Here is a 26097-nt window from a genome sequence, read left to right as displayed (position 1 = left end):
TCTAAAAATAAAATGCACACGTTTAAAGCGATTGTCGCGCTGCATATAGCAGCTAGTGCAATAAAAAATTCATCTCTGCTGTTGAAATGAGCGTACGACACCCGCATAATCATCGCTCTTGCCCATAGCTGAGTCAGCTCCAAGGCTGTGCGTGGGAGTGACCGCAATTGTCTCTTTAATTATTGAACACTCAGCACTCCTCGCGGTGTGCGAGGGAACTACTCGAAACAAACACCCGTCTCGCGGTGCAATATTATTGCTGGCTGCCCATTGTAGTAGTGCGTGTTTCCAAACTGTACACTATTGCAGTGCATCGTGTGTTCTCAGTTATACGGCACTGCCAAGGATTTCAGGGTAAGTAAAACACACTTTCACTTGCTGATGGAGCGGGGAAATTGAAAATAAATATCTACCGGTTTTTACTTCATGCAACGGCTCCTTGTTGTATGTATTATTGCAACCGCATATCGAAACAATGGACGGTTTAGAAGCATTTCATAAACTAGTCCATTCTCGAGCTATCATGTTAATTAATTAATTAATTCATTCATTCATTCATTCATTCATCGAAACGGCCATCTGTGAACCACGATTACACAATCGGCCTGCCCTTCTCTTTGCATTTTTGCCAAAGAAAGTGTAAGGTTCAGTCAAACAGAAAACGAACTGTCCGCGGGCGAAATGATCACATACCATCACGGACTGCGGTAGTCCAACAGAATGCGGACACGTCAGGGCAAAACAGTATGTTAATAATAATGCTATTTGCCCTATGTCCATCTAACTAATATTACGGTTTTTTGGAGACGCCGATGTGCCGGAATTTAGTCCTGCAGGAGTTCTTTTTACATGCCAGTAAATCTACCAACACGAGGCTGATGTATTTGAGCAACTTTAAACACCACTGGACTGAGCCAGGATAGAATCTGCCAAGTTGGGGTCAGAAGGCCAGCGACTCAATCGTCTGAGCCACTCAGCCCGACTCAAACCAGTAAGAAAGCAGTCGCAACCAAGTGCGTACCAATTTCATTCAATATCTTCTTTCTTGAACTCGTGTTTTTGTTTGGTTTTAATCAAATGTCCAGCTGCTCCTCTGACGAATTACTACTTCTGTTCGCTTTGAGTAAAGGAAAACGAAAAAATAAAATGGGTGCCATGAAATAATTAAAAACGAGAGAAGTGTCGTGAATTGATTTTATTTGAAGACCGATTTTTCACATTTATGTATTCAGCTGAAATAAATAAATAAATACATATTTGTATTGTACCAGTAAAAGAGCCCGACTTTAAGATTTCTTTTCAACGTAAGCATGGAATAGTTCTCAGGGCTAAACTGGATGAATACTAGCTAGGGCTTGGTACAGGAGGCAGGGTCCTATCTACAAGAAAAGTTTGAATCTGATTTGATAAGAGTTTATTCATGTAATGCATATTAAATTGCACATCACCTCATGGTAGATAGGGGTTGTCTTCCACATTGTCCTTTAAATGGCCCGGGTCTCCAGCTCACCAGGCCGCACCGGCTGGAACACGTTCCAGAAGATGCCCAAGTACTCCGTCAAGATGCGGACGGACCATCCAGGTTGGTTGCATGGAATACGCCTCAAATTCCCGATGCTCGGGATGACCTCCGATGGTTCCTGACCATGTTGCAGGTAATCACATTACCCAAGTACAATGAGGTTGATAGAATCAATGCCCACAAAACTCCAAAAATGTGTTCTTCGTCACTCGCAGAATTTATAAGTCAAAGTTCATGAAAACCTTGAATAATTAGTTTTCTCACCACTAGTAAAATCACTAGTCAATGTTCATCAATGGCAAAAATTACAAGTCTTTAAGTAATCACTGGCAAAAATCACAAGTCTGTGCTCATGAAAACTTCGAATAAATTTAGAGTTCATCACTCGTGAATATTACAAGTCTTTGAATAATCACTGGCGAAAAGTTAGAGTCCAACACTGGTCAATATTACAAGTCTTTGAAAAATCACTGGTGAAAATTTAGAGTCCATCACTGGTAAATATTACAAGTCTTTGAATAATTACTGGCGAAAATTTAAAGTCCATCACTGGTAAATATTACAAGTCTTTGAAAAATCACTGGTGAAAATCACAAGTCTATGCTCATGAAAATTTTGAATAATGTTAGAGTTCATCACTCGTAAATATTACAACTCCCATTTATAAAGACTTAGAAGAATTCAGAGTTCCTCAACACTCGTAAATATTACAAGTCCCATTTATAAAGACTTAGAAGAATTCGTTCCTCAATACTCGTAAATATTACAAGTCCCATTTATAAAGACTTAGAAGAATTCGTTCCTCAACACTCGTAAATATTACAAGTCCCATTTATAAAGACTTAGAAGAATTCGTTCCTCAACACTCGTAAATAAAGACTTCGAGGAAATTCAGAGTTCCTCAGTGAGACTATAACCACACGAAGATAGCCTCCGACGATTATGGCAGCGAGAAGAGCCACGCTGACTACTCGACTGTGACTGACTGACTGAGATATCAGGCTATATTGAGCCCTCCTTATATTCGGTTTGGGGACATCTACGTCACATATCCTGTGAAGCTGGTTATCTCCTGAATCCCTCGACGGATTTTCTTGAAATTCAAGCATTGCGACGTTTATGTGATTCCCTATAAAATGACATGTTGCTCAAGTCGCTACCATAATTATTATAGGAGGTTTACATTTTTTCTCCGTCGAATGTTCGGGAAGGTGTGACGCTTGAATCTAGAACATACGAGTTCAGGCCAGCTGCACGTGGCATGACAGGCGGGTGATCTAACTAGCCCCTGCAGCTACGTCACACATACAGCTGTCCTCAGCTTGTCGCTCGTCCCGCTGAATGTAAACAAACCAGGCTTGCACGGAGTAATACGCGTGATGATTAAATACAATTAACTCTCAAAAAATATGCATGTACATGTCGTAACCGGTACAGTATGAAATAAATAAATCTAGGCCTATTCCTTCCACGTTTCCGCCTACTTCGACATACCTTTGTAAATCGGCGTGGAATGTGTCGTAAAAGTGTTCGTGACTAAGCACTAGATCAATTAATTTCTCCGTTTCTTCACTGTTGCCCGCGCGAATTCTGTAGAAAGTTACAAGCCGAAGACTGTCCGCTGCGGTCTCGATCGCACCGCCTCGTCAGCTGGCGTAGTGTTAGTTCAGAACGATGCCATGTTGCAGGAGATAGTGCGTGCGGCATGCAGTGCGATCTGACCGCGCGGACAGTTCGCTTTCGGTGTGATTTAGTAATGGATAGTTCGCGAACGAACTAGTTCTCGGGAACTACTTCACTCCCACGAACTAACTACTTCGCGAACTGTAGAACTTGAGTGTGAAGGAAATGGGAAGGAATTTGTTCACGGACGAACTAGATACTTCAGCGGTTGCAGTGTGCTCAGGCGGGAAAATAACACATTTTGAAGTAGTTCGTGAAGTAGTTCTTTCTTGGCAGGGTTTAGCGCTACCGGCGAGAAAAAGTTGACTAACGTTCAGATGTTATAAATTGAAGTTTCAGTCAGGGGATGAAATCACCACCAAGAAAATTGTCCTCTTGCGATAACAGATCAGCGTTTAAAACATCTTCATTTTCAAGTCGAAATTTTGATTGTCTTTGAAAAGAAATAGATTTTTCCTACATTTACTTTCCTGAGGGTTTGGAGCTGGGGTGAGAGAGTGTGAACTGACATTACCGGTAATAGGAACGTTCATCTCTGTAGCATCTGTACGAATGTTACAGAGAAGTGCACCTGCTTGCTACCTGTTGTCCACTTTGTGTAGTTCCTCGTTCTGGAAAGCTCGCGAAGCGATGAAGCCTTGTGCGAAGGGAATGAGAAGAAACTTGTTCGCGGACGAACTACTTCAGCGGTTGCAGAGAAGTAGTTCGCGAAGTAGTTCTTTCTTGGGAGCGAGAGTGAATGAACTAGTTCCCAGAGGTGAACTGCTTCTTCCCATTACTAGTGTGATTGAACCTCAAGTCCTTGGCTCCTTGTTGCCACGTTGAGGGAATTTTCTCATGGACGAGGGAAAAATCGACGAAGTTAAGGAATTGTGGGAATAAGAAAAAACCGTAAAATCGTGGGATATGTTAACGTCAACGCTATCATATTAAAATAGCATATATGAATGTTTGGTCCTCAGCCCTAAGGCTGGTTGGATGTTCAACAGCTCCGCCATCAGCTGTCATAGATGGCCTAGGCATCAATGAAGAGGAGTAATGAAGGTATTTTAATATACACTTATATTCTTAAAAAATAGAACACCATGAAAGACTTTTTTTTTGCTAGTTGTTTTACGTCGCACCGACACAGATAGGTCTTACGGCGACGATGGGACAGGAAAGGGCTAGGAGTGGGAAGGAAGCGGCCGTGGCCTTAATTAAGGTACAGCCCTAGCATTTGCCTGGTGTGAAAATGGGAAACCACGGAATACCATTTTCAGGGCTGCCGACAGTGGGGTTCGAACCTACTATTTCCCGAATACTGGATACTGGCCGTACTTAAGCGACTGCAGCTATCGAGCTCGGTCCTTGAAAGACTAGAGATAGGAAGTTCATACTCGTATTCACAGAACATGTTCATTAGTATGCAGAAACGATTAGCATTTCAGTCACCTAGGTTCAGCATGTGTCCTGTTGCCTAATAGGCACTCTGTCCTCCATGGGCACTGATATGATAACTTGTTCCATGCGTGATGGCATCGACGTGTATAAGGCGCGAATGGCGTCCTGGGGTATAGCCATCCTTGCTGCATTCACCTGGTTCCACAGTTCATCTTTGGTGGTTGGCATTGGATCACAGCGCCGCACCTGTCGTTTCACCATATCCCACTCATTTTCGATTGGCGACAATTCCGGTGATTGGGCGGGCCAGGGCAACAGTATGACAACAACAAGGCACGTGTTCGTGCAGCGACATGTGGTCACGCAATGTCCTGTTGAAATATGGCGTCTGGGGTGTCGTGCAGAAAGGGTATGGCTACGGGTCGCAGAACGTCATTCACGCAGGTCAAACCGGTCACAGTGCCCTGGACACGCACCAACTGTGATTTGTGGTTGTACCCAATACCACCCCACACCATAAGGCCTTGAGTTGGCGCTGTATGTCTTGTACGAATGCAGTCAGTGTGATGCCTCTCCCTCTCTCTGCGGCGAACCAAAATGCGGCCATTATTTTCAAAGAAACAGAACCTGGATTCGCCCGAAAACACTACCTGCTACCATTCCTGTCCCCAGTGACGTCGTTACACCATTACAGTCAAGTATGTTTATGGACATTAGTCATAGGTAGGCGGAGGAGTGGACGACGCGCCGGTAACCCAGACCGTAATAAATGGTATCGGACTGTCACTCCTGTTAGTGTACGATGTGTTACACCTTTCCCCTGTTGCGCCAGAGCCGTGGCGGACGCAGATCTGTCTTGCAATGCCATTCAGACGAGATGTCGATCTTCTCGGGTTGGTGGTGGTGGTGGTGGGGGGGTCTTGATGGTGCGACCAGACCCAGACCATTCTGTACACTGTACATACCCTTTGCACTGCCTACACACTTTGTTCCACACGGGAAGCAATTTCCCGAATGGATGCTACACGTTCTCCCATGCCAATAATGCGAACTCTTTTGAACTCACTCATTTGACGGTACGGTTCTCGCATACGTCTGCGAGGCATCCTGTACGCCTCCTCAAGTCACACGAATACATTACCTTCGGTTTATAGCGACAACAAGAGCCGCAGGCACATTTCACCACTATGTGGTGGTGCGCCGAGATATCGATGTGGACCTTGAACCTGAGGGTCGGCATGGTTCAAATGTTAATCATTTCTTCAGAACATACTAATGCACGTCCTGTGAATAGGAACTTCCGATTCTAGTCTTTCAAAATGTTCCGGTTTTTATGAACATGAGTGTATAATTTGTTTAGGTAGCGCCCTAGTGTAGGCACTCCAGTATATAACACACAACTTCGCGAAGAAATATATATGAATTGTACATTAAAATTCTTTTAAAAGAGAGATGTGTTCATTACCAATGCCAGGGACTCACCAAACCCGCCGAAAAAGGTATTTTTACTTTTAAAACACAACGAAAGTTTTCACGCGCCATTGACCATTAACCGGCCAGCTACGAGCACGACCATTGGCCGACATGACGTTATTTCCATAATTCCTAACTCACTGCTATCGTTACCAACCCGCGCAGAATAAAAACACAGCAAGAAACACGCCAAGAAAAACATGTAGGCTAATTTAGTAGCTGTAGCCTATCTTAACAAATCCAGGTAAAGGTATGTCATGACGGGGGCCACACTCCCCTCGAGGGCTCTTAAATACTGCCCGCACGGCAAGGAAAAAGTAATTTAGTGGTTGTAACCTATAATAAATTTTGCAACAACAGTTCGTTGGACATTTCCTTAACAGTTGGCAACAATTCACAGATCGTAAAGGACGCTCCTATCGGCAATCCCGTGAACTAAAAACAAAAGAGCATCACCGGCCGCCGAGCTTCCGTGTACAGCGAGCGGAGTGAGTGGAGTGCCTACAGTAGGGCTATGCCTTTCTGTACATGTTTAGACAAAATGAAATGGCCTGTTAATATGATGATGATGATGATGATGATGAAGATGCTTAAAACTTATTTTTATTAGCTGTAGTGGCCGTTGTTAGCTGCACAATCATATAGCATATCTAACTCCCAAGCTGCTTTCCGCCAATATTCAGACAGGGTAGAGCCTCCGTGGCTTAGGCGGCAGCGCGTCGGCCGCTCACCCCTGGGTTCCGTGGTTCAAATCCCGGTCACTCCATGTGAGATTTGTGCTGGACAAAGCGGGGGCGAGACAGGGTACTCCGCTTTTCCCTGTCATCTTTCCTTCCAGCAATACTCTCCAATATCATTTCATTTCATCTGTCATTCAATAATCGTTGCCCCAAAGGAGTGCGACAGACTTTGGCAGCCGGCACACTTCTTATCCTCGCCGCTAGATGGGGTTACATTCATCCCATTCCTGACCCGGTCTAATGACTGGAAACAGACTGTGGATTTTCATTCCGGCAGACTGTTTTACTCGGAACGCAGCAGTAATCCCATCTATCGGAGATGGGTGGCAACAAAAGAGAGAAATCACATCACAAAAATGGTCAATGTAATGTTATTGTTGATCAGTTTTATGAGCCTTCTATATTGTAGACCTTACCTCTTAGTTTTCTTCCGACTGGGAATGTAAAGGCAATCCTTCCTTTATGTTTTTTTTTTTCATTTTTCTAATCATCTTCAGATTTTTCCTTGTCTGTACTGATCCAAGACCACGCGGCTTTACACAATAAGACAATCATGACAAAAGCCATCGCCAGTTAACACGATTAAACAGTATTTCCTTGTTAACAAGGCTTGGCGTTGACATGGAATAAGTAAGTTAACAAAAGTCTAAATTAATTAATCTACCATAGTCGGTACGGTAAAACTGTATAAGACATAAATGATTGGAACTTGTATTCTCAATAACTTTTGTTACGGTATGTAAAAAGTTTGGCTAGGACCAATAATATATATATACAGGGTGTTAGGGGTATAGTGCAGATATTAAGCTAGTCGGCAAAGAAAAATACATCTCACAATATATGCTATGTACTTTTTACCTTGTCCTATTAGTTTGCCCATAACTGAGCCAAATATTTCAGGAGCTAATGTGTTTTGAACGGCCGTAGTAGGATACGCCGGTTACGTCATTCTGTCCACGCGTAGTGGAAGTACAGTAGCAGAGTATAGGACTTGTTGAACCTGTTTCTTATCGCAGGCCAACACATGTTGTTGTGCACTTCCCCTAAAGGAGAGGTTGACTCACGTGCCTGGCCACTTGCTGTACTCGAAAACCGGTCTAGGGTAGTCTGTGTGAAAAGTACACAGAATTCTTACAGTGACGTCGAAGATCCGTACCACCACATGCATGCGAATCAAGTGTTGTGTAGTTGTGTGTGATTTATAAGACGTCATTGGCATTACTCAGTGATCCAAGCTGACAAAATTAAAGGAAATAGTTAATAAGTAATGAAAAATGGGCGCAAAATTTCTGTGCTGTTATTGCGACACTCTACGATGAACTTCTGACAATAGACAATGCGAGTTGTCTATGCTTATTCATAAACTTTTCAGGTCAATGAAAGGACGGTGGGCACTGAAAGAAAAGACTATAAGTATTCGGTGAAATTGTTATTAATGAGACAAATTTCAAAAACCGTAGTTTCATCCATCGTGAACATTGCTCGAAGGGAAAAGAGCTACTGTGGAATTGCCGCCGGGCATTTGTAATAGAAGGCTTATTCTGCCTTTTCCTAATATGTTTACCCTCCAGGGTTGTTTTTCGCTGGGACTCAGCAAGGGATCCCACCTCTACCGCCTCAAGGGCAGTGTCCTGGAGCGTGAGCCATTGGGTCGGGGATACAACTGCGGAGAATGACCAGTACCTCGCCCAAGCGGCCCCACCTGCTAGGATGAACAGGGGCCTTGCGGGGGATGGGAAGGGATAGAAAAGGAAGAGGGAAGGGAGCGGCCGTGGCCTTAAGCTAGGTACTATCGCGGCATTTGCCTGGAGAAGTGGAAAACTACGGGAAACCACTTTCAGGATGGCTGAGGTGCGAATCAAACCACCTCTACTCATTTGACCTCCCGAGGCATAATGGGCCCGGTTCCAACTTTCGTACCACTTTTCAAATTTCGTGTCAGAGCTCGAAATCGAACCCGGGCCTTATGGGGGCGGTAGCTAATCACACTAACCACTATACCACACAGGCGGACAGAAGGCTTATTACTGGACAGTGAGTGCCGATAGGTAAAGTGATGACTGTAATGGACCCGCTTAATTAGAATTTCCGTAATCATAATAATATTACTAATAATAATAATAATAATAATAATAATAATGTCTTTACGTTCCACTAACTAATTTTCACGGTTTTCGGAGACGCTGAAATGCCAGAATTTTTTACCGCAGTGTTTTTTAGTGCAAGTAAATCTACAGACACGAGACTGGCTTATTTGAGCACCTTCAAAAACCACCGAACTGAGCCGCCTTCGAACCTGTCAAGGTGGGATCAGAAGACTAGCGCTCTATCGTCCGGCATTAGAGGTTAGAATAAGTTGGTCGTGTGGTTAGGGGCGCGCAGCTGTGAGTTTGCATTTTGGTGATAGTGGATTCGAACTCCGCTGTCGGCAGCCGGGAAGATGGTTTTCCGTAATTTCCCATTTTCACATCAGGGAAATACTGGGACTGTACCTTTATTAAGGCCTCGAACGCTTCCTTCCCACTTGTATCCCTTTTCTCTCCCATCGTCGCCGTAAGACCTACTTGTGTCTGTGCGACGTAAAACAATTTGTAAGTACATGTTTCGGTAATTCCGGAGACATGTCCGCAATTATAAGATTAATAATAATTCGGACTTGTTAAAAGTTCAGTGTTTTCTGTAGTGTTTTCTGACAGAGTACCAGCTACGGAGTTTGAGTGGGGCGTTTAACTTTTATTTTAGTAATAGTTAGTAATAATGGACTAACACAGTTTTTATTATAATATTGGTAGGTGGCTTTACGACGAATGCAAGCTGACAGCCGCGCGCTCCTAATCACACGGCCAACTCGCTCAGTAATAATAATAATAATAATAATAATAATAGTAATAATAAATGTTTACGTGCCAATGGAGACGCGCGGTTTCGGAATGTTGCCCACGGGTATTCTTTAACGTGCCTGTAATTCTACCGATCAGAAGCGGACGTATTTGAGCACCTTCAAATACCAGCGGACTGAGCCAGGATCGAGCCTGCTAAGTTCATGAAACCAGAGCTTGAACCGTCTGAGCCACTCAGACTGGCAACGTTTATTTTGATACGTTCAATAGGCACTGCAAAAGCAGAATGCTTTAATTTACCATTAAACAAGTTCTTTTCATTTGGAAGCACGAAGAGGAGGTACGTTTAATTAATTTATTTTTATAACATGTCCCTTATTGATATGAAGCAAAACGTTCGATGTGCTTTGACAATTAAATTCTGATACTACTCACTTGGAAATCCTATCCCACGCATTCTTTCGTTTACGTAAGAAACTTTATTTACGTACACGTCAACACGGGGTGTTTCTGTATACGACGAGTTGGTCTCCCAAGAATCCATGGTATTGAAATCACACTGTGGGAGAATATTTCACGTAAGCAGTTTGACAAATTCACTAGACCTGTCACGTGCCGGTTTGGTCGTGTGCTGTTCCTAGCGACGGGGGTGTGGTGGGACGGGTTCCCGCCCCTACACGAAACCACCGGACTAGAGGTATGAGCTGTCTGTCTGACCTTGACCTGAATAACAGCTGTCAGAGAGGCGAATTATCGTCCGTACTTGTACGCGAGTTACTTCGTAGTAGTACGAGGGCTATTTTTTTTTCAAGGTCCGATCGGTCGCGACAGTCAAACGCCCGCGAATATATGATGAACCGCTGCGCAGATGTGTTGCGCAACGTCGTTGTATTTGAATAATTCCAGTGTATGAATACCACGAATACCATGATATGCTGCTAGTGTATCGTGTGGCAGAACAGAACACGGGTCGCCCTCCATGAATCTATCGGAAAAGGCTTCCCAACAGACGGGTGCCGAATCCAGCAACGATACTAGCTGTACTGCAGCGTATTCGCGATGCAAGTTGTGTTACATCACGCTTTCAGAAGCGATGGCCTAAACGGCCACGTGTAATTCTAGACGCGGAAGAAGACATCCTGACAATAGAAATGAAATGGCGTATGAATATTAGTGCCGGGAGATCCCAGGACGGGTTCGGCTCGCTAGGTGCATGTCTTTTGGTTTGACTCCCGTAGGTGACCTGCGCACCTTGATGATAATCAAATGAGGATGAAAACAACACATACACTCAGCCCCATGCCAGGGAAAATAACCATGATGGTTCAAATACCGACCCTGCCGGGAATCGAACCCGGGACCCCTGTAACCAAAGGCCAGCACGCTAACCGTTTTGCCATGGAGCCGGGCATCTTAATAATAGTAAACGATGATCCCGGGCGCCGTACGCGTAGTATAACACGTGCCGTTGGTGTACCAACTTGGACCATACGTAGGACACTGCATGAAGAACTAGTGCATCCTGACCATATTCAACGGGTGCAGTGTCTTTGACAGCTGAATACCATTTTCTTACGAGTTGATGTACGTCGCCACGACACAGATAGATCTTACGGCGACGACGGGACAGGAAAGGGCTAGGATGGTGAAGAAGCAACCGTGGCCTTAATTAAGGAACAGCACCAGCATTTGCCTGGTGTGAACATGGCAAACCACGGAAAACCGTCTTTAGGGCTGCCGACAGAGGAGTTCGAACCCACTATATCCCACTCATGGGCTGTGGAACATCCCCATTCAGTAGGAGAAGGCAATTTCCAGCACCGGTTATGAATTAATACCTGGATGGGTGTAGTAGGAAGTCGGTTACGTGGACTAATCATCTTTTTATTAATGTTACCTTGTTCCTGTAGATACAGTACGATACTTGACCTTTCAGAGGACGTGTCGCTTCGACTACGCAGAACCACGTGGATTTTACACGATGGTGCAGACATTTCCTCAACGGTGGACAGGACGATGTGGAACTATCAATTGGCCAGCCATATCTCCAGACCTTATTCCAATTGACTTTAATGTCTGGGGGAACATGAAACACAAACTATATCGAACTGAAGTACCCACTTCGGACGACTTCCGTGAACGTATTGTTTAAGCAGCAGAGGATATTCTGAACAACCCTGGTGAAATGAAATGAAATGAAGTGTCGTATGGCTTTTAGTGCCGCGATATCCCAGGACGAGTTCGGCTCGCCAGGTGCAGGTCTTTCCATTTGACTCTCGTAGGCGACCTGCGCGTCGTGATGAGGATGAAATGATGAAGACAACACATACACTCAGCCCCCGTGCCATTGGAATTAACCAGTTAAGGTTAAAATCCCCGACCCGGCCGGGAATCGAACCCGGGACCCTCTGAACGGAAGGCCAGTACGCTGACCATTCAGCCAACGAGTCGGACACAACCCTGGTGCCTTGGCTCGAATGCGTCGCAACTGGATTCGGAGAAGTGAAGCCTGCAGGGAAGCCCAGGGTGATCACTTTGAACAATTGCTACGAGTTTTACTTTGGTATGTCAGATGTTACGCCATTTGTGCAACGTAATGGCTTGGGAGTAGAGTACAGTATCGTTATAGTATTTTGAGTCTCGATAGGTCGATATTCTCATAAATCCGAGCAGGGAAACTTATGTACCGGTAACAAAAATTATAATCGAGAGTTTCAGTGCGCGAGTGCGGAAGACGTGCTTGTTAAAATGCTAGACATTGACCTTGAACGCATTTCGGCAGTTGCTCAATCCTACACTGCATGTTGTTTTCTTTTTTTTTTTTTTTGCTACTTGCTTTACGTCGCACCGACACAGATACGTCTTATGGCGACGATGGGACAGGAAAGGGCTAGGAGTGGGAAGGAAGCGGCCGTGGCCTTAATTAAGGTACAGCCCCACCATTTGCCTGGTGTGAAAATGGGAAACCACGGAAAACCATTTTCAGGGCTGCCGACAGTGGGGTTCGAACCTACTATCTCCCGAATACTGGATACTGGCCGCATTTAAGTGACTGCGGCTATCGAGCTCGAGTTAAAACAGAAGACACTTTGCGTTTTTAAGGGCCGATGACCTTAAAACAGCAATCATCATCATCATTAACACGTATAAAAAATTCAAAAATTGCTTGTTTTATATTCATCACTACTGAAATATGAAAATAATTCAATCAAATTAGTTATTTCATTCCCACACTCGTAGAGGGGTGGGTGGGCCGTCAGCTATACGTGTAGCTCTTGGGCCATGGAGTAAGGAAGTAGAGTTGTGAGGATGAAATAATTCAAGTTGGACGTATGTCTTGTACATACAATAAATTGAATTGAACATGTTAGTAAATACCTGAACGCACAGAGAGATAACCGCAGCAACAACACGGACCCCAGAGTAGGCCCGCAGAACATACCACCCAGGACAGAGACCCCCCCAAACACCCCGTTTATTGAGTAAATGTTCGTGGTACGATGTTGACATAGTAGGCCTACAATGTTGACATACATACCTGGGTAAATAAATAAACAAACAAACAGATAGAAGTAGTTGGCCTTGAACTTGCTGTGCCGAGTGAGACGAGTTCTTAGTCCAGATATGTGAACAAAACAAGCACTGAGGTCATTGACCATGCTACACTTTTAAAGGCTACAGAGCAGATTAAAGGCGATCTATCACAAGGCCAAACTTAAACATGTAACAGAACGTAAGATGTAACTCTGTCACATGAGAAACGAAGTATACCGGCACACGACACAAACGTTGAATTAAAGACGGAAAAAGTATTGTGTCACATGCAGCTAAACTAAATAATAAAAATAATAATATAAAAATAACAATAATATTAATAACAAAACATCAAATATGAATAACAAGTATACGACTTAAAAGGAGAGTAAAAAGAGGAATAAGACGAAAGTGTGAACAGGTGAATAATAATAATAATAATAATAATAATAATAATAATCAAACGAGAGAAAAAAGAGTAATAAGAAAAAGTTCAATATGAGTAGTAGCAATAATAATAAGACTGAATAATAATAATAATAATAATAATAATAATAATAATAATAATAATAATAATAATAATAATAATACCGGTACGGTTATTTGCTTTACGTCCCACTAACTACTCATACTGTTTCTGGAGGCGCTGTAATTTAGTCCCGCAGGAGTTATTTTTACGTGCCAGTAAATCTACCGACACGAGGCTGACGAGCTCCTTCGAATGCCACCGGACGGACCCAAGATCGAGCCTGCTAAGTTGGAAACAAGAAACCAGTGCTTTAAACGTCTGAGCAAGTCAGACTGGCCACTTTTATTTTGCTTTATTTTACCATTACACATATGCTGTTCGTTTGCAAGCACGAAATAATAATGTAATTTTTACGTCCCAATAACTACTTTGGCGGGTTTTGGAGATGCCGAGGTGCTGGAATGTTGTACCGCAGGACTTTTTTTAAATGCAAGTAAATCTACAGACACGAAACTGGCGTATTTCAGCACCTTCAAATACCCCCGAATTGAGCCTCCATCGAACCTGCCAAGATGGGATCAGAATACCAGCGGTCTATCGTCCGAGGTACTCAGCCCGGCATTAGAGCTTGGAATACGTTGGTCGTGCGGTTAGGGGCGCGAAATTGTGAACTTTCATTGGGAAGATACTGGGTTCGAACTCCACTGTCGACAGACCTGAAGATGGTTCTCCGTGGTTTCCCATTTTCACATCAGGAAAATGCTGGAGCTGAACCTCATTTAGGTCACGAACGCTTCCTTCTCACTTCTACCCCTTTTCTGTCCCATCGTCGCCATAAGACCTATCTGTGTCGGTGCGACTTAAAGCCAATTTTGAAAATCATCATAATTAGGACATTATACAACTGTCGAGATCCATAGTTATAAACGATGAGAAGTATTTTCTAGGCAGACATTATTGGCGAGTAGTCAATAATAATAATAATAATAATAATAATAATAATAATAATAATAATAATAATAATAATAATAATAATAATAATAATGGTATTTGCGTTACGTTTACGGTTTTCGGAGACGATGAGGTGCCGGAATTTAGTCCCGCAGGGGTTCTATTTACGTGCCACTAAATCTACCGGCACGAGTTGACGTATTTGAGCACATTCAAAAACTACTGGACTGGGCCAAGTTCGAACCTGCGAGGTTGGAGTCAAAAGGCCAGCACCTCAACCTTCTGAGCCACACAGCCCGACAGGAGGCACGAAATGTAGGTACGTTTAATTTATTTATTTGTATAACATGTCCATTATTCGTTTGAAGTAAAACGTTGGCTGTGCTTGCCTAATTCAATTCAATCCCATGCTTGCTTTCGTTGGCGTAAAGACATAGGTTTCCAGGTCATTTCCATACTCACTAGACCACGGGACTGACGACCACAGATATCCCATTCCCCTAAGTGACGTAACAGCAAATGAACCAGTATTAACGCTGACAATTCGATACAGCTCCAGGGTCCGAAACCGATAACTAGGGTTGTCTGACGGAAACTAAATACTAACAACAAAACCAGTCTGGCGAGAATGTAACGTAACATGGTGAACACCGGTAGCAGCCTTCAGCTGTTATCGTAGTTCAGTTGCTCGTAAACATAAAACCAGTTTGGCAAGTATATTACGTAACGTCTCGTGGCATTACAAAGGTAGCGTTCAGCTGTTACAGTAGAACCGGTTTGGTACGGATGGCGCGTGACTTGCCTGTTGTCAACGGAAAGCTATTCATTCGCAGAACAAGGCATACTACCTATTCTAAAAACATCATATCACTTTGCTCTCGAAAATAACTTCCGCGGATTACTAAAAGTTTGATATATAGTGGTTCGTCACATCGTTCTCTATTGCTACAAGAAATATCTGCACGTATACACCTAACACCCTGTATATATAAGGAAATTAGGTGCCTTCCCCTAAACTACCATTTTATCCAACGTGAATTAAAATTGTTTACATCCCAGACTGTAGCATCTTATTTCCAAACTTTACATACCGATACCGTGTGTTCACCCATTTTCTCGTAGTGCGGCATTGATATGGACTTAGCAACAAAAATTGAAATTCACAAATATCTCTGTTATCATAGCCGGCACGGTAAAAATGATCGGAAATGTAATTCTATGTAACTTATGTAGTATTTATTGAGAGTACCATTAATAACAATACTTCAAGCATTAAATTTTAGACCTTCCCCTAAACGACCATTTTACTCAGCGAGAAAACGTCATTTATAGTATAGACTGTAGTGGCCCATTCCCCGACTTTACATACCGATTTTCATTAAATTCTCTTCAGCCATTTTCTCGTGATGCGCATGCAGACAGACAGACAGATGACGGAAAATTAAAAAATGCATTTTCTTGTTACTGTGGACACAACTGATACAAAAATACCGTTCTTTTTAAATTCTGAGCAATGTACAGACAAAACTCTTGTCCTATATATTGTATATAAACGTATCGTGTGGCTTTTCGCGCCGGAGTATCCGATGATATGTTCGGCTCGCCTGCTGCACGTCTTTCTATTTGACTCCCCTGGGCGACCTGGGCGTCTGGATGTGGGATGATAATGAGGTAGGGAGAGAATGAGAGCCGGTATCGGCATGCACCTACTCCCGTGGAATAACACCAAGGGGTCTATTCAAAACTTAACGTCTCCATCCGACGGACGAATTATCATCAACAGCGTTATATGTCCTCACTCCATATGAGCACTGCGGAGAGGTCTGGAATTTAATCCAGGCTTTTGGCGAAGCTTTATCTAATCCTGTAATAATTAAGAGGGGAATTCTTCAAGGCAGTATTATTGGACCCTTATGTTTTCTTATATATATAAATGATATGACTAAACAAGTGGAATCAGAGGTAAGGATTGTTGCTGATGATGTTATTCTATATAGAGTAATAAATAAGTTACAAGACTGTGTGCAACTGCAACGTGACCTTGATAATGTGAGATAGACAGCAGGCAATGGTATGTTGATAAATGGGTTTAAAAGTCAGGTTGTGAGTTTCACAAATAGGAAAAGTCCTCTCAGTTTTAGTTACTGCACTGATGGGGTGGAGGTTCCTTTTGGGGATCATTGTAAGTATCTGGGTGTTAATATAAGGGAAGATCTTCATTGAGGTAATCACATAAATGGGATTGTAAATAAAGGGTACAGATCTCTGCACATGGTTATGACGGTATTTAGGGGTTGTAGTAAGGATGTAAAGGAGAGGGCATATAAGTCTCTGGTAAGACCCTAACTAGAGTATGGTTCCAGTGTATGGGGCCCTCACCAGGATTACCTGATTCAAGAACTGGAAAAAATCAAAAAATGCAGCTCGATTAGTTCTGGGGGATTTTCGACAAAAGAGTAGCGTTACAAAATGTTGCAAAGTTTGGGCTGGGATGAACTGGAAGAATGAAGACGAGCTGCTCGACTACGTGGTATGTTCCAAGCTGTCAGCGGAGAGATGGCGTGGGATGACATTAGTAGACGAATAAGTTTGAGTGGCATATTTAAAAGTAGGAAAGATCAGAATATGAAGATAAAGTTGGAATTCAAGAGCACAAATTGGGGGCAAACATTCATTCATAGGAAGGGTAGTTAGTGATTGGAATAACTTACCAAGGAAGATGTTCAATAAATTTCCGATTTCTTTGAAATCATTTAAGAAATGGCTAGGAAAACAACAGATAGGGATCTGTCACCTGGGCGACTGCCCTAAATGCAGATCAGGATTGATTGATTGATTGATTGATTGATTGATTGATTGATTGATTGATTGATTGATTGATTGATTAATTGATTATTAGAAATTGTGTACCAGCATCTCTGCTACCCTGCCGGACAACATTCTGATGGTGATCGCCCCTGTTGTAACTCCTCGGTATGTCTTTTATTATGCACGCAATCTTCCGCATTTTTCCTTTCCAGGTTGGCAAACCGTCCGCATTGGCACATCTCTAGGCTGATAGGTCTGCAGTTAACAATCTGGAGGTTGTTAAAGTCTTACGATGTTCAGTTTTGTGGTGAAGCAAGTAACACAATAGTGGTTTGGTTTTATTGATGTGTAATGGCTCCTAAACGTAAATGCAAGTTCAACAATACATTACCGTACGAAATTAATTTCCATTTTTAAGGGAGTACTGAATAAGGACAAAGACAACAAACCCATAGCGTTTTTAAAGTGTAATAGACCGAGCGAGTCGACCGTGCGATTGTGAGCTTGCATCCGGGAGATAGTGGGCTCGAACGCCTCTGTCGGCAGTCCCGAAGATGGGTTTCCGTGGTTTCCTATTTTCTCACCAGACGAATACCTTAATTGAGGCCACGGTCGCTTCCTTCTCACTCCTAGCCCATCGTCGCTATAAAACCTACCTGTGTCGGTGGTCATTTGGTGACATTTTTTAAAGATTGAAATTGAAAGGATTGAGTTTCATTTTTCTTGTCACGAAGTTATTCCGCTGAATTCAAACAATTTATCACTGTAATAATGCTTTGTTTGCCAATTGTAATTTTACATTTAATCCTATTTTTCTCCCATTACCGGGCGAGTTGGCCGTGCGCGTAGAGGCGCGCGGCTGTGAGCTTGCATCCAGGAGATAGTAGGTTCGAATCCCACTATCGGCAGCCCTGAAGATGGTTTTCCGTGGTTTCCCATTTTCACACCAGGCAAATGCTGGGGCTGTACCTTAATTAAGGCCACGGCCGCTTCCTTCCAACTCCTAGGCCTTTCCTATCCCATCGTCGCCATAAGACCTATCTGTGTCGGTGCGACGTAAAGCCCCTAGCAAAAAAAAAAAAAATTCTCCCATCATATTCTGCTAAATGTAACAAAATTTGTACGGTATATGTATCACAGCTATATTAAGAAACCTGCGTATGGAATTTTTGATTGCAGAATTTTTTCAAGTAGTAGGGATTTTTAAGTCCAAAATTTTAGAACGTAAAAATGATACAAACTTTAGTACGATTCTATATCTCCTTATATAAATTATGTACAGAAAAATCGATTCGTAGTGCTTTTAAAAGAAGTATTATCTACCTAATTACGAATTTGCATTCATTTGTCAATTAAATTTAATGAAAAAATATGGAATTTAAAATTTCTTCTTCTTCTTTATCTGTTTACCCTCCAGGGTCGATTTTTCCCTCGGACTCAACGTGGATCCCACCTCTACCGCCTCAAGGGCAGTGCCCTGAAGCTTGAGACTCTGCGTCGCGCATACAACTGGAGAGGATGACCATTACAGGCGGCCTCACCTGCTATGCTGAACAGGGGCCTTGCGGGGGGATGGCAAGATTGGAAGGGATAGCCAAGGAAGAGGGAAGGAAGCGGCCATGGCCTTAAGTTAGGTATCATCCCGGCATTTGCCTGGAGGAGAAGTGGGAAACCACGGAAAACTACTTCCATGATGGCTGAGGTGGGAATCGAACCCACCTCTACTCAGTTGACCTCCCGATGCTGAGTGGACCCCGTTCCAGCCCTCGTACCACTTTTCAAATTTCGTCGAAGAGCAGGGAATCGAACCCGGGCCTCCGGGGATGGCAGCTAATCACACCAACCACTACACCACAGAGGCGGACTATTAAAAATTTCAACAACAAAAACATTTTGGAAAAACTATTAATTGCATATGAAAGAAATATTCGTGATATCTCTACTTTATTTAGGTGACATTCCCACAAAATTTCGTGAAAATCCATGCATTAGGTAAAAATATCGTTTTATCTCCGGAGTGTCACCTTAACTTAAATTGGTTATTTCCGATGGCTCGGGGGCTAGGTGTGTGAAGTCATCATTAAAATCATTAAAATCCTCTGTACGGTGTCAACTCTAAAGACATGCATCAGGCCTCTTCGGAGACCACACGTCATTAAATTCACACGAGAAAATTGATTAAAAGCTCAGCAACAGATCGCTCAACAGATGTCAGTTTCTCTGCCATCTTGTACAGTAAAAGTGACAGTTAAAATTGACACGCAGGCAGCGTAAATGCCATGGAATTAAAATGCTTACACCCGGTAATTGAGGTCATTTTATTATTATTATTATTATTATTATTATTATTATTATTATTACTTTACTAGTGGCTTTACGTTTCACCGACACGGATAGGTCTTATGGCGACGATAGGATAGTAAAGGCCTAGGAGTGGGAAGGAAGCGGCCGTGGCCTTAATTAAGGCACAGCCCCCAGCATTTTCCTGGTGTGAAAATGGGATACCATGGAAAATCTTCAGAGCTGCCGACAGTGGGGTTCGAACCCACTATCTCCCAGATGCAAGCTCGCAGCTGCGCGCCCCTAACCGCACGGCCAACTCGCCCGGTCATTTTATTATTCATGGTTATTGCTTTGTCCAAGTCGCATACCTGCCAACCCTTACTATTTACCCGGAAACTTTCCGTTTTTTAACTCGTCTTCCGATTTTCCGATTTATTTTTAACCTCTTCCTATTTTTGACCAATACAACCTTCAGTAAGGTCAATACTCTTTCTCTAGGATAAAGACTTACGTGCTTGTGTAATTTACGCAAACTCATTTTCAAGCGTATTTACAGTATTTGACGAGTGATTCGTCCGTCGCTCTCCTGTATCGTATTTTCCGCTCACTATAGCAGCGTGTGTGCTTTACAGCTGCGAATTCGACGTTGTTAATCACAGTTAATCGGGACGAAAGAATGAGTTTGTTAATGTGTGGTTCGCGGGCTGTTAACATCGTTTCTGTTCGTAGTTTCGTAGGAGTTTCTTTCTTGCGGTTCAGTGCCTTTCCCCCTGTCGAAGTCATATGTTAATAATATACGAGACATATTGATCTGTTTTGTAAGTGGTATGTATGTTGGGTATTCAGCCCGAAGGCTGGTTGGATCCTCAACAGGTTCACCATTAGCTGTCATAGATGGCCTAGGTGTCACTGAAGAGGCGTACTAGGGAAATGAAGAGTTTCCCGTTGCTTTCCTCACCGAGCGAGAAGTTGCTATTGCACATCAGTTTGCCAAGTGCACTGAAATCCGTGCACCAACCGACCCTATGAGCGACATTTTCACACCATTCATAGCAGGCACTGGCTACATAAGGAATGGCATTACTAGCATCGCTCATACCTCAGTCACTTTCATATTGTCAAAGCCAAGGATAAGACCGAGACAGGTCAATGAAAGTAACAAATTTATTCTAGCCCATACCAGAAGACATAGTGCACTGTAAACACTATATCTCGCCAGCAAAGGCGTTTGTAAGTGGTAGTTTCGCATATTTCATTGCATTTGTGTTCACTCTTAGTGAGCTGGTGACAGTTTCTGGTATGTTCTCTTCACATTATGGCCACAAAACATAGCAAACGTTATCTCCAAGTGTTCAGAGATACCTATTTCCGTTCATTTTACAGTCTAATAAAGGAAACTATTATGCATTTTGTTCCCTGTTTACTACCTTTTCTCGTAACCATTTTTATGGTTTCTTAGTTTAAGATCTTAAATTTAACGGTCAATTCACATTGTAACTGTAGATATGTAAGCCTTTATCTTGTCTTTTCTCACCGAGACCGTGGCGCAAAATACGCGATGAAATTCAAGAATATCGTCCTATTTTTTATTTCTAAAAGTTGGCAGGTATGCAAGTGACTTGATGCCTTTCCTAATGGTCAGTATTGAGACCTTCAGTTCCGAGCGTCCTGGGTTCAATTCTTGGCTGGATCGAGGATGTTAGTGGCATCTGGTTAATTGTTCTGGGTGTTTGTGTTTGTCCCAACAAACTCTTTTTCATATTCAAATAACATACCACACTTCCAATCACCACACAAAGACGCGATAGTTATTGCATCCCTTCCCATAGGGTCGGTGTCAGGTAGGGCATCCGGTCGTAAAACAGGGCCAAATAAATAAATAAATAAATAAATAAATAAATAAATAAATAAATAAATAAATAAATAAATAAATAAATAAATAAATAAATAACACACAAGACGAAGAAAAAGAAGATTATTCTACTACAGAAATACCATCTCTATTTCCTTCAACAAAACAAAATAAAGAATCCTGTACGCAAAGCATATTAGAGTCTTGACCTGCCACGACGACTGCTGCCCACCTAGGTGGAGCTGCATGGGTCAGTTTGATTTTTTATTTCCCAATTTTTCCTTACGTTGCACCGACACAGATATGCCTTATGACGACGATGCCTTATGGCGAGTGGGAAGGAAGAGCCGTGGCCTTAATTATTTCCTCTTGGCAGAGTAAAGGATTGATCCCATTCTTAAGTACATTTATATTTCTTTTACGAAACAAACAATTAAATTACTTTTTCAAAGATCTTGTGAGCTATTCTGTGTCTTTCAGCAAACACGTATTAGTGAAAATCCACAGCCTGTTCCCAGTCATTTGACCGGGTCAGGAATGGAATGAATGAAGTCCCATCTAGCGGCGAGGACAGGAATTGTGTCGGCTGCCGAAACCTGTCGCACTCTTCTGGGGCAATGATTAATGACTGACAGATGAGATGAAATTATATTGGAGAGTGATGCTGGAATGAAAGATGGCAGGGAAAACCGGAGTACCCGGAGAAAAACCTGTCCCGCCTCCGCTTTGTCCAGCACAAATCTCACATGGAGTGACCGGGATTTGAACCACGGAACCCAGCGGTGAGAGGCCGGCGCGCTGCCGTCTGAGCCACGGAGGCTGTATTAGTGTCAGAATAAATTTAATTATTTATTTTCATTTTATATTTCGTATTGAGGAAGTTGTTTTCAATAGTTCTAAATCTAATTTCGCGGCACCGTGAGGCAATTTCATGGCACACTCTTTGAGAATATCTACGGTCAAGTTTCAGGAAACATTTCACCAGTTAGAATCACCTAACGTAGGCGGAACTGGTGTAGTGTCATGTGGACTGTCTCGACCTTGTTTTAAATAACACACCTGGCTGGCTCCAGACGAAACACGAGAACATAATTCACTCGTGATACTGATAGCAACATTTCTTAGAATTGTTGAGAAATACAAGAAAAAACGTTCACAACCAGTAAGGAAAATTTTAGGCTATGTTCGCTGTCCTCACGAGATTTTTTTTGTTGTTTCAACGTACAAGTTGTGAGGAACGGGGCCTAACAAGCCGAGGCGGTTAAGACGTGGGTTCGATTCCATTTAAGGAAGTCGGATTATTCAGGAACAAGATTTCCACTTCTAGAAAGGAACATGTCCCTGCGGTTCATTGCGCCTACACCAATATGAGTACCAGTTTAATTGTTGGGGACAAAGACAACCTGGGATAGAGATAACCACTCTATCTCTATTATTATTATTATTATTATTATTATTATTATTATTATTATTATTATTATTATTATTATTTCTTTATCTCTCAATCTGCTTACCGTTCAGGTTTAGTTTTTCCCTCGGACTCAGCGAGGGATCCCACCTCTACCGCCTCAAGGGCAGTGTCCTGGAGCGTGAGAAATTGGGTCAGGGGATACAACCGGGGAGGAGGACCAGTACCTCGCCCAGGGGTCCTCACCTGCTATTCTGAACTGGGGTCTTGGTGGGGGATGGGAAGATTGGAAGGGATAGACATGGAAGAGGGAAGGAAGCGGCCGTGGCCTTAACTTAGGTACCATCCCAGCGTTTGCCTGGAGGAGAAGTGGGAAACCACGGAAAACCACTTCCAGGATGGCTGAAGTGGGAATCGAATCCACCTCTACTCAGTTGACCTCCCGAGGCTGAGTGGACCTCGTTCTAGCCCTCGTACCACTTTTCAAATTTCGTGGCAGAGCCGGGAATCGAACCCGGGTCTCCGTGGGTGGCAGCTAATCGCACTTACCACTACACCACAGAGGCGGACATTATTATTATTATTATTATTATTATTATTATTATTATTATTATTATTATTATTATTATTATTATTATTATTATTGATTTTGTCCATCTACGGACCACGGAAAGTAGCCCTGTACATTCTTGACCTTTCTTTCCTTAACTTACAATAGGTCTCCATCCTTTCTTTTTACTATTTTATTTCAATTTGCTTTACGCCGCACGGACACAGATAGGTCTTATGGCAAAGGAGAGAAAAGGAAGCGGCCGTGGCCTTAATTCAGGCACAGCCCCAGCATTTTCCTGGTGTGAAAATGGGAAAGCACGGAAAACCATCTTCAGGCCTGTCAACAGTGGGGTTCGAACCCGCTATCTCCCAAAGGCAAGCTCACAGCTGCGCGACCCTAACCGCGCGACCAACTCGCTCGTTTCCTCCTCTCTCGTGTCCAGATGTTATTTGTTATCTGTCCTCTTCTCCTTCTCCTGGAAATATTCGAAATTTTGTATCTATCTTGTGGAAGTTGTTCTGTCTTTTATTATATCTTGTGTTATTCCAATCTCTGTCATCTTCTTTTACTCCTTGGATCCACTGGTTGCCATTCTTCCTCTTGTAAATTATGTTGAACTCTCGTTTTGTTGATCTACTGTTATCCATCCTCATTATGTGACCAACAAATCTACTTCTCCTCTTTCTGATTCTATCTGACATCTTTCCATTCTCCTCGTCCTTGTATAGATCTTTATTCCTCCTATGTTTAAACTCTCCTCCCTGCGTTTTCAATGGTCCCCAGATTTTATCAGCATCCTCCTCTATCTCTTCTATTTCTCCGGTTTTCATAGAGAACATTCTTTCTGTGGCATACAGACTCTCTGGTTTCATTACTGTGTTGTAGTGTTTGATATTTGTTTTCCTTGAGTGATTCTTCTTATTGTAGGTTCCTTTAGTCAGTTGGTACACCAGTTCTAGTTTGCTTCCTGACCGAGTCCATTAATCTGAATTATTTCACCTAGGTGTTTAAATTTATTAACCTTGTTGAATTTCCCGTACTGTGTTTTTATCGCTGTTGGTGAATTCCTAATATTGGTCATGAATTTAGTCTTCTCAAAAGATATATGAAGTCCAAATTTTCCTGCTATTTCTTTCAGAGGGTTGATTTGTTCTAAGGCAGTCGCTACAATTCCAGAGAAGATTGCTATGCCATCAGTGAAGGCCAAATTGTTTTGCACCAACCCCTTTATGCTTTGAACTTACCTTATCTCATGATGGATCCCCCCAACAATTTTTTAAAAGTTTTTACTTTCCATACTATTGCCCTTTCCAGGACACTGTTGAAAAGAACCAGGGAAGGGCCAACTTCCTGCTTGACACCGGTTTTAATTTGAAATTCATCTGAGATTTTTCCCATAAATTTCACTCTGGACTTTGGGTGAGAGTCTGGTTGATTATGTTGATTGGTTTTGTGTCAGTTCCAAATTCCTCTAAAATGTTTGGTAGCTACTCAATCGTACGTTTTTTAAAATTATTATTATTATTATTATTATTATTATTATTATTATTATTATTATTATTATTATTATTATTACTATTAAACAGCTTCCCCATGAGAAGGCTGCCATAAGGAAAAGTACATCGATTACAAAATGTTTTATGTCTTCGAGTTCACTGTTTCTTCTTTTTCGTCTACTGCTTTTCCCACATATGTGGAGGCGACGGTGCGAACTGTGTCGCATATATGGATGTGGCCCTGTTTTGCGACCGGATGCCCTTCCTGACGCCAACCCTACGTAGAGGGATGTAATCACCATTGCGTGTTTCTGAGGTGGTTGTTAGTATGGTGTGTTCTCTGAATATGAAGAGGAGAGTGCTGGAACAACCACAAAAACCCGTCCCCGAGCCAGAAGAATTAGACTCATTTAAAATCCCCGACCCGGCCGGTAATCGAACCGAAGGCCTTAATGCTGACTATTCAGCCAAGGAGTCGGACACTGGTTAGATTTTTTTCGTTTACAATCTGCTTTACGCCTCAGGGAGACAGACAGGTCTTATGGCGACGATGCGATAGGAAAGAGCTAGGAGTGAGTAGGAAAAGACCGTCGCCTTAATTAAGGAACAGCCCCAGCATTTTTTGGAGTAAAAATGGGAAACCGCGGGAAAGTATCGTCGGGGATGACGACAGTGGGGTTCGAACTCTCTGTATCCCGAAAGCAAGCTCACAGTTGCGCGCCCCTAACCGCACGGCCAACTCGGTTTTCATCATCTATAACATTAACCAAAAACTGTAATACTTTGAAGAGAAAAGGGGCGAAAGTGACTGAACTGGAAGTAAAAGTGTGCAAGTGATTGCAGGTGTTCACGAAAAAAAAGTTTATCTTATATAATACAAATGTAGAACACATTTTTAATTCACGTTCGCCAGAATTTACAGTAGGATCCAAGCTTTTCCCCGCTTCATTTTTGGCAGTTACACCCTTTTGCTTCTAATCCCCTCAATTATTCGATATTGTTTCATGATTCTATAGCAAAGCAAAGCAAAGTCACCTCCGTACAGGCCATGAAGGCCCTCGGAGGAGTAGAAGGTAAAGGCTTCCACCATTGTTAACCTCGG

General features: G+C 42.7%; 1 protein-coding gene across 1 annotated transcript in view; it reads left to right on the top strand.

Moving 5' to 3' along the window:
- The first annotated feature begins 293 nt into the window (after positions 1-293).
- LOC136884356 (uncharacterized) overlaps positions 294-26097 on the top strand; it is a 209818-nt gene continuing 184014 nt past the window's right edge. The window contains exon 1 of the mRNA XM_067156478.2: positions 294-354. The gene's annotated coding sequence lies outside the window, so the exon portion shown is untranslated. The remainder of the gene's footprint in view (positions 355-26097) is intronic.

This window comes from Anabrus simplex, chromosome 12 (genome assembly GCF_040414725.1).
Source record: "Anabrus simplex isolate iqAnaSimp1 chromosome 12, ASM4041472v1, whole genome shotgun sequence".
Classification (NCBI taxonomy): Eukaryota; Metazoa; Arthropoda; class Insecta; order Orthoptera; family Tettigoniidae; genus Anabrus; species Anabrus simplex.
This window is presented reverse-complemented; position numbering and strand designations above follow the sequence as displayed.